Genomic DNA, 10308 nt, shown 5'->3' with positions numbered 1-10308 from the left:
GCACACGCATACCAAAGTCGTGAGCGAGCTGTGAAGGCAACTTTCCACAGCGTGAATGTAAATTACATTCACCGCGTAGAGAGCTGCTTTCACAGCTCGCTCACGACTTTTGTATACGTTTGCGACCCAAATGTTATTAGGCAAACTTTCAGATAAAACTACAAGGTTAAATTCACCCATACATTGTTTTTCGATAGCATGCTTCTGAACTGAGATAATAGCAAATGAATGTAAATCTTTGCAAATGAATGGTCGCGACCTTGTCTTCAACAAAGTTGTTTGGCATATAGTTACCTACCTTCAAATAAAAAATGGTAGGGTATGCGTTCAGTTACAGCGTCTCCTAGCTCCAAACATATAAAACTATTCTTTTCTGCACAAATTTGGTCGTTTTTCCCATATGGCTAGTTTCTATTACTGTGCAAAAAGATAGGACAAGTAATGGTCAAGTAGTGAGTTCGCATCAAAATTACTTGAGCAGGCAAAAGATACTAGATACTTGCATTGGCGTAGCTAGGGGGGGTTCCAGGGGTGCCTGGCACCCCCTAGATCAAATTTGGCACCCCTTAGAATTTTTCCTTGACAGTCACCTAAAATTTAAAATTTCACATAATAAATTTCAATAACTTATTAATGGCACATTTGAATAAAACTTAAACACACCCGGAATTACTTATACACCTGTTGCACGTTTTGGCGTTTTGGATATTGGTAAGAACAATCAACAGACTTCTCCATGAATTCCTCCAGTAATACCTTTATCTATTCAAACAGTGATTTTTCTAGGCTTCCTTTATGGATTCCTCCCGATATTTCTTTAATAAACTTCTCTCAGGATTCTCCAGACAGTTCAGATGGGGTTACTAGAAATTTTAGCGGAGATTGATCCAGCAATTTCTCGTAGTATTTCTTTCGATATTCTTTCTATGGTACCGTAAAACGGGGTATCTTTGATAATGCGGGTAACTTTGATAGTGCGGCAGGCATTGTGTAACTTATCTTATAACTATGTTTCCTTCAACCAGTTAAGAAAAAGGTAAACTTAAATCAATTCTATACATATGAAAGTTCATCTTAGACGTATTTTCATTAAAATCTAGTTTATATACAACTTTTTGGACAAAAATTAAAAACTCTTGATATTTTTGTCATTTATCAACCCCTTCAAACAATATATGACTTCGTTAAAACTATTTTTTTAATGAATGGACTTTTATTCTCGATAGATTCATCATAGTAGATTCCAAATCTGGGCCTGAATCTCTTAACGAAGTGTGTTTTTACGAAATGGAAGCAATTTTGTAAATTGGGATATTAATCTCCATACATTGATAAACGCCTAAAAGTATGCAATGCCCTTGTAATTTCATGTAGATAAATATGTGTTGTTCAAAATTTGTTAATAAAACATTAAAAATCTACTCAAAAAAAGAAAACTTACCATGAATAGCATGAAATCATATGTTGATGTACCGTTAAGCATTTATTGTTACAAAGATTATGATTTTTGATAGCTAAATTTATTCTATTTTGCACTCAATACTCCACAAACTCATTTTTATATGTAGAACTTAGTAAAAAATCAATGTTTTGATATAAAAATTATATCTAATATATTCCACAAGCCTTCTCTCATCATGTTCATACTTCTAAGATTTCCATCTGTGATTATTTTTTGAGATTTGATGTGTTTTTAGGGTATTATCAAAGTTACCCCAAAATGAAAATCTGATTTTCGGTTACATGAAAAACTAAAAGTTATTCAAATTTTTTCAGATTATCGAATCTTTCATTTGCAATTGATAACTGATACCCCAGTACTTGTTTTAAAAATATAAAACTCGGGGAAATACCGTTACATGTAAAAAAATTGAGAAAATTCGCTGAAAAACTATCAAAGTTACCCCATTTTACGGTACTTCTTGGAAATCTTCTAAAAATTTATCTTGGGATTTCTTCAAGAATTACTGGTAGGGTTATTCAGGACAACCTTCCTGGGATTCTTTCAGATGTTTCTTCCGGTGATTCTTCCAGGAATTCCTTCAGAGATTTTATTCAGAAATTCTTCCAGAATTTTCTCATGAAATTCCTCCAGGAGGTTATATTGGCCTTCCTCCGGGAACTGTGGCTAGGATTCCAGCAAGTTCTCTTAGAACTCCTCCAATAATTCTCACTGTGATACCTTCAGGAATTCTACTAGGGAAGTTGTTTCGGAAATTCTTCCAGAAAATCATCCTGGGATTTTTCTAAAAATCCCTTCGGTGATTCTTCCAGAGATTTCTTCAAGGATTTAACCAGAACTTCCTCCAGAGGTTATTCCAGAAATTCCGCAGGGGATTTCTCCAAAAACATCTATTGGCCTTCCTCCATGAATTCCGGCTGGAATTCTTCAAGCAATTCCCATGATAACTCCTTCAGAAATACTTCTAGGGATTTCACCTGGCATATTTACATGCTGCAATACTTTCGGGAAATCTTCCTGAGATTCCTCAAAAATTCTTCCTGCGATTCTATCAGGGATTCCTCCAGTATACTTCTACCAATTCTTTCAAGGAGAACTGTATGTATTCCTCCGGGCACTTGGTAGAGGAACTTTTTTTAGGATACCCCCGGCATTCCTGATTCAAGGATTTCTCTAGAAATTACTTCTATGATACCTCCCTGAATTGTAGGAATTCCTCAAGATCCGCGCTTCCCAAACTCCCAAGATCCGCTTCCCAATTTTGGGAAGCGCTGTTCGAGTTATTCCAGCTGGAATTCTCCTAGCAATTCCTGCGGTTCTTCCAGCTAGGACTCATTCAGGAATTCCTATAGAAATTCCTCATGGAATTCTTGCAGAAACTCCCTTTGGCCTTACTATTCTTACTATGATACGTCCAGATATTCTTCTTGTGATTCCTTAACGAATTTATCCTAGCATTATAGCTGGAAATCTTCCGAGAAATCTTCCGGATATTTTTTTCAGAAATTTCTCGCGATTCCTTCAGGAATTCTTCCAGAATACCTCTACCGGTTCTTGCAGGGACTTCTCTTGGCATTCCAAGTTTTTTTTCTTTGGTTTCCGCCAGGCATTCCTGATTGGGTTTTTCTATAAATTCTTGTATAGTTTCCTCCGACAATACCTCTAGGATTTCTGCTGAGATTTCTACAATGATACACCCCAGAATCCTTTTAACAGCTGGATTTCTCAAGCAGTTCCTACTGTGGTTCTTCCAACAATTCCTCCTAGGACTCCTCCAGAGTTTCTTACTTTAATATTACCCGGATTTTTTCTAGGAATTATTCGAGGAATTTCTCCAGGGATTCCTTCAAAACTTCCTGGGATTTTTCAAGGTAATCTTTCTAGGAGCATTGCAGAAGTACCTTCAGTGTTTCCTCCTGGAAATCCTAAAGGTTTTCCTGGAATTTCTCCAAATATTTCTTATTGCATTCTTCCAGGAAATCCTCTTGAGTTTCATCCAGGGACTCCTTCTGGGATTCCATAAGAGATTTGTGTTTAAGTGTAGAATTAGCATAAGTTAAAATACACAATAATGAAATTTAAAAAAAAAATCCTGCTGTTTTTAATGATTTAGGAATGCCTCCTGTAGGTCTCGTCAAGAAATTTTCACGGTGATACCTGCAGGAATCCCTCTAGAGATTTCTCCTGGCCTTCTAGCTAGGATTCTTCTAGGTAGTGTTCCTAGGATACTTCCAGAAATGCCTTTGATCCTTCCAGGGATTTTTCTAGAGACTCATCCTGGAATTATTCTAGAGTTTTTATTTGTGGATTACCATAGAAATTAATTTCTATTAATTACTCCTGGAGCGCCTCTTGGGCTTCTTAAAGGAATTTCAGTAGAAATCTCTAGAGGAATCCCTAATCGAATTTCGGGAATAGTTGAAATCTCTAGTGAAATACTATAGGAATGCACGGGAAAAAAACTTGTAATTAATTAAAAGGCACAGAATGTTGCTAATTGACAAATTGAGGGATGAATTTGCGAAAAAAAATCGCGTTCTGGTGGGATTCGAACCTACGATTCCGTATTCGCGATACCGTAGTATGACCACTTCTTTGAGGATTCCTTCGACATCGTTATTATTATTTTTTTTTTTTTGAAAATTTCTGCGGTAGTTTCAAAAGAATTTCATCAGCAAATTCTTTGGATTTTTTTTGCATTATTTCAACGGGTATTCCTCTGAAACTATATCAGCAATTTTCTTTTCCAGTTATTTTGCGGATTTATTAGGCAATTTTATTGTGATTATTTTTGAAATTCTTTATGATTTAACTGTATTTATATTCATTGCTTCCGAAAGATGCTGAATTGGAAACTCTAAAATTCTCTACTGGTCTTGGTCAAAGAAAATCCCATGAAATTCACGAAGAACTTAATGAAAAAATTCCCAAAGAAATTGTCGAAAAAAATCCATCAAAATTACATCAGAGCTTTCAAAGTAGTTGCCAAAAGAATTCATATAAGAATTACCAAAGGAATTCCTGAATAAAAAATATTTAGACTTTTTAACGAAATTGGCCAATCCAATCTCATAATAAATTGTCGAAACATTCTATATAGGGAATCACGCCACTTGGGCGGTGGCTTCTATATTCGTCTGTTTTCCACTAAAACTCAGTCAATTCTGAACCAATTGACTTGAAATGTTGTACACGGGTAGATACTATACCTATCTCACCACATTCCAAAAGTTGTGTCAATTGGTTCAAATTTGACTGAGTTATAGTGGAAAACAGACGAATATAGAAGCCTCCGCCCAAGTGGCGCGATTCCCTATTCTATAAAAAAAAACAAAGAAATTAATTCGAAAAAATTCTCAAAGAATTTTCCGAAAGCATTAAAGGAATTTCCGAAGAATATTAAAAAAACCAAAAGTAATTTCCGTAGAATCACCGTGACAGAATTTTTAAAGAACCGCCAAAGCTTTTTTTCAAATAAATTCCCGAAGGAAATCACCAAGAAATTTGCCGAATCAATTTCCAAAGGAATTACCAAAGAAGTTCCCAAAAGTAATAATCGAAGTTGCCAAAATTTTCGAATGAATTGCTGATGAAACTCCCGAATAAATGTTCAATGTATTCCGAAGGTATTCCGGAATCATCTGCTGCAGGAATTCCTTACATAAAAACTGAAGAAATTTAGAAGTAAGTGTCTGAAGATTTTTCAATTAAATCATAGAAGCTATTTATGAAAGACTTTCCGAAGGAGCTTTCGAAGGAATTGGCGAAGGAATACCGAATAGCATAAATAATAAAAGTCCAAAAAATGGACGAAAATCCAAAAAAAGCAGAATGACTTGACGAAGATATTCAAAAAAAAAAAAAATGTGTGGAAGTTCCCAGAGTCATTGTCGAATGGCTTTACTAAAAGAGTTTCCTAAGGAATTGCCTGATGAATAATTGGAGAATTTTTAAAAGCAAATATCAATAGAATTGCTGACATTAACAAAACAATGCTTGAAATACTATTTAAAAAATCAGCTTTATACAGCATTCCATTCACCAGATATATTAATATATGGTAATTACCAATCCAGTCGAAAAATTTGGTGCGAACATCAGGATCCCGATGATAAACATCGAAGTTCGCTCGCATCAAATTCCGGGTTTCAACTGGATTGATAATATGTTAGTGAAGCTTCCGAACGGAACTCAGGATAATCAAGTGGGAATTTTTTAGTTTTGAGAATCATGCTCACAATTTTTCTGTAAAAGTCTTTTCGTGTACACGTGGTTATACACAACTAATTAAAAAAAAAAAAACAAAAGGGGTACTCACTAAACAGATTAATTTGCTGCGTAAGCCATGATTTTCTGCTTATTTGAAATGTTTCATGATTTTGCGAATGAAATAATCAAAGATTGCCTTGGTGATCGCGATGTTTAATCAGTTTAATCAGTTTACGCTGTTAAGTGAATCCCCCTAAATAAAAAAGAAAATCGCGTTAAGTACTGTTCCTTTGAATTCCACTAAGAATTTGCATCCTTTGACAGATACGTATTTCGACCTCAACTGTAAGGTCGTCTTAACGCGATTTTCTTTTTATTTACAGATATTCCCCTAACAAGCCCAGGTTAATCATAACAAAAAAAAAACGCTTTTTAGCCATTAATTTTGTGGCCAAACCAAAAATGCAAATATGTACTCTGATTTTGAAATTTTAAGTATTGACATTTCTTAAAATTGTTCTTGAAAGCTATTTTTATAAGGGTTGTTATCATGCACTAAAACAAAGAGGATGTCACGATTAATACAAGTTACACGCAAATTTGTGGATATTTTATGGTTTTCGAGAATTGCACGTCTAATAATTGCTTCGAAAATGTATTCTTATGGACCTGATTGTTTTCAATCCACAATGGATGATTGTTAAGTACTTAAGTTCAAACTGAAAATACAAATTCTATTTTCTCGCGACGCAGTATATCATTGTACTAAGAAATTGAGGTCGGATCGGTATTTCCTTAAAAAAAGTAACCTGAGAGCCACTGAAACTGGCACCCCCTAGGCACCCCCTAGGAAAATATCGTAGATACGCCAATGGATACTTGATCAGCTGTGTAATTTAAAATTTACTAAAAATTACTAATTTAACTTGAGTGCTCTACTTGGGAACATGAAACTTACACACTGAACGCATCCAGCAAATCAAAAGCCAGCAAAACGAATGGGTGTATTTTAAACAATGTTTTGCTGGAATCCGACACAGCTTTGTGCCCTATCAACACAAATTGCGGGATGTTCCAGAAAATAGTACACTCAAACCTCCATTTAGGTAGGATCTATTTAGGTCCCTCCATTTAGGTAACGTTACCTAAATGGAATTTGACTGTGTTCAGATCAGTTGGAGTACTTAAGATTAGGTATAAGGTTTGTTTACGGGAAAGAAGTAGTGAGTGGCGTTAAGGGGATATGGGGGAAGGGGAGGGGGTTGAGATATGCCCCTTAACCCCCCCCCCCCTTCCTTGCTGTGTTGAAAAGTGTTAGTATCCAGCGTCATTTCCAGCTGAAATTGAGATAAGCATCCCTCCATCATTCAATTGATATCAGCTTCAGCATTGATGACGTCAAACCCGACATCAACCTATCATTCACCTATTTTTATTTTGGCCACCAAACCCAAAATAGACCCAACAGTTGCTCGATGTTGGTCCAACAATGGCCCTACATACGATAAAAATTGACCCGACTTTGACCCGACATTCAATATTTTTTCAGTCTGGCGGAATTTTGCAGGGTTTTTCGTGTTTCGTGCCCAGCTAGTCATTTAAATGACAATTCTGATCTAAGACCCTCCAAAACCCCCGAGAACGCCCCTGAAACCTCTCCCCTTCTGAAACTCCTTGTAAGCCATCTGAAACTCCCTCCACGTGACCCTAACATGACCTCATTGAAACCTCCTACACTAAAACCTCCATTTAGGTAATGAGTCGGGACTGCCTAAATAGAATTTTTACCTAAATGGATTCATTACCTAAATGGATTCAGTTTATTACCTAAATGGATTGATTACAAGGTGGCAAAGAAGTTCAACAAGGGAGAGTTACTAGGAGATTTAAAGGAGATCATGCGGAGTTTCAGATGGCTTTCAATGAGTTTCAGAAGGGGGTGGGTTTCAGGAGGGGAGGGGCTTCAGAGGCGTTTTCGGGGGTTTTGGAGGGTCTTAGATCAGAATTGTCATTCAAATGACTAGCTGGGCACGAAACACGAAAAACCTTGCGAAAAACCCTGCAAAATTCCGCCAGACTGAAAAATTATTGGCTGTCGGGTCAATTTTTATCGTCTGTAGGGCCATTGTTGGACCAACATCGAACAACTGTTGAGTCTATGTTGGGTTTGGTGGCCAAAATAAAAACAGGTGAATGATAGGTTGATGTCGGGTTTGACGTCATCAATGCTGGAGCTGATATCAATGGAATGATGGAAGGATGGTTGATTATCTCAATTTCAGCTGGAAATGACGTTGGATACTGGCACTTTTCAACACTGCATGGGGTGGGGGGTGTTCAGGGGGCAACATTGCACCCCCCCTCCCCCCATACCCACCCCCTAACACCACTCACTACTTCTTTCCCATAAACCAGTCTTATACCTAATCTTAAGCACTCCAACTGATTTGAACACAATCAAATTCCATTTAGGTAACGTTACCTAAATGGAGGGACCTAAATAGATTTTACCTAAATGGATCCTACCTAAATGGAGGTTTGAGTGTAGTAACTCTCCCTTCTTAAACTTCTTTGCAACCTTGTACTCCATTTAGGTAATAAACTGAATCCATTTAGGTAAAAATTCTATTTAGGCAGTCCCGACTCGTTACCTAAATGGAGGTTTTGGTGCTCAAACCTCCATTTAGGTAGGATCCATTTAGGTAAAATCTATTTAGGTCCCTCCATTTAGGTAACGTTACCTAAATGGAATTTGGTTGTCATTGGTCATCATTGATGACGTCAAACCCGACATCAACCTATCATTGACCTGTTTTCATTTTGGCCGGGAAACCCAATATATACCCAACAGTTGTTCGATGTTGGTCCAACAATGGCCCAACATACGATAAAAATTGACCCAACTTTGACCCGACATTCAACAATTTTTCAATCTGGCGGAATTTTTCAGGGTTTTTCGTGTTTCGTGCCCTTCTTGTCATTTGAATGACAAGCCTGACCTGAGACCCTCCAAAACCCCCGAAAATGACCCTAAAGCCCCTCCTTTCCTGAGATTCCCTTGAAAGTCCTCTGAAACTCCGCATGACCCCCTTTAAATCTCCTAGTCAATCTCCCTTCTTGAATTTATTTTCAACCTTGTACTCCATTTAGGTAATAGACTGAATCCATTTAGGTAATGAATCCATTTAGGTAAAAATTCTATTTAGGCAGTCCCGACTCATTACCTAAATGGAGGTTTTGGTGTACTTAGACTTAATATGTACAATTGAAACAAAACTTTATTGGAGCTTATTGGTGACAAAAGGAATAAATTCTGAAGTCCTAGATTTGTTTCTCATATAAAGTTGGACCACCCTGAACATAGTTGTCTCAAACGAATAGGAAGCCCAGCAAAAATGGGACTGATATGGGATGAGGCGCTCCATGACAACTTACCGCGATGGGGGAGACATTTAAGTGTGGAAACGCAGTGTAAATATAACTTAACAAACTTTCGTCAAGTGTCGTCGGTGCTTAACAAATTGCTTTGTGTTCAACTGTCACCCCGTTCATCGGATGTCAAAAATACATGGTAAACAAAAGAAATCAGCTAATTGCATCTGTCTCATGGATAGCCGATGTTAATTATAGACGGTCCGAGAATTTTGACACTAGAGCGGGGCCATTCCCAATCATAATTGTTCAATTCTGATTGGATATCGTTCACTTCTGATTAGAAGCGGCCCCGCTCTAGTGTCAAAATTCTCGGACCGCGATGAATTCAGTTCATCGGTGTACTCGTCTATACACAGGTCCGGTTGAGCGTATATGTTTGCCTGTAATTGGTGATTTGATGTTGCATGAAGAAGGAGAAGAAGAGCGATGATGTTTTGAAAAATCCCTATCCCTATAACACAGGGGAAGATTTTGAAATGCCTCTATAAAATCTAAAACAAAATATAATTAAAAACGGTTTGATGTACGGTGTTAGACTTTGGATGGACTACAAATTTAGTACCTTATCAAGAAAAAAGAAAGAGTCGAGTCAAGTACAAGGCACTGAAGACGACCTTACAGTTGAGGTCGAAATACGTATCTGTCAAAGGATGCAAATTCTTAGTGGAATTCAAAGGAACAGTACTTCACGCGATTTTCTTTTTACTTACAGACATTCCCCTAACAAGCCCAGGTTAATCATCATCAAGAAAAAAATGTTAAATTTAAATTTATACGCTCAATATGTAGTCCGTTCAAAGTCTAACACCGTACATCAAACCGTTTTTAATTAGATTTTGTTTTAGATTTTATAGAGGCATTTTAAAATCTTCCCCTGTGTTATAGGGATAGGGATTTTTCAAAACATCATCGCTCTTCTTCTCCTTCTTCATGCAACATCAATACACCAATTTTTCACGCATAGAAACTAGCGCCACATTGGTCGATGCGGAGAGTAGGAAAACAGCCAAAGCATTAAGTTCATTGTAACATGACGCCACTCTCCTTTCCAGTCACCAACGAAACCAAATCTGCCTATCGAATTGTCAAATCGGCTACCTATCGAGCACGCCACACGCTTCCGCAAAAGTACCTTTTTTGCCTTTCTCGTACACCAAGGTGTACCGAAAGGCTATATGTTCACTCCAAAATCGAAATTTTGA

This window comes from Aedes albopictus, chromosome 1 (assembly GCF_035046485.1).
Source record: "Aedes albopictus strain Foshan chromosome 1, AalbF5, whole genome shotgun sequence".
NCBI lineage: Eukaryota > Metazoa > Arthropoda > Insecta > Diptera > Culicidae > Aedes > Aedes albopictus.
Note: the sequence above shows the minus strand (reverse complement) of the source record.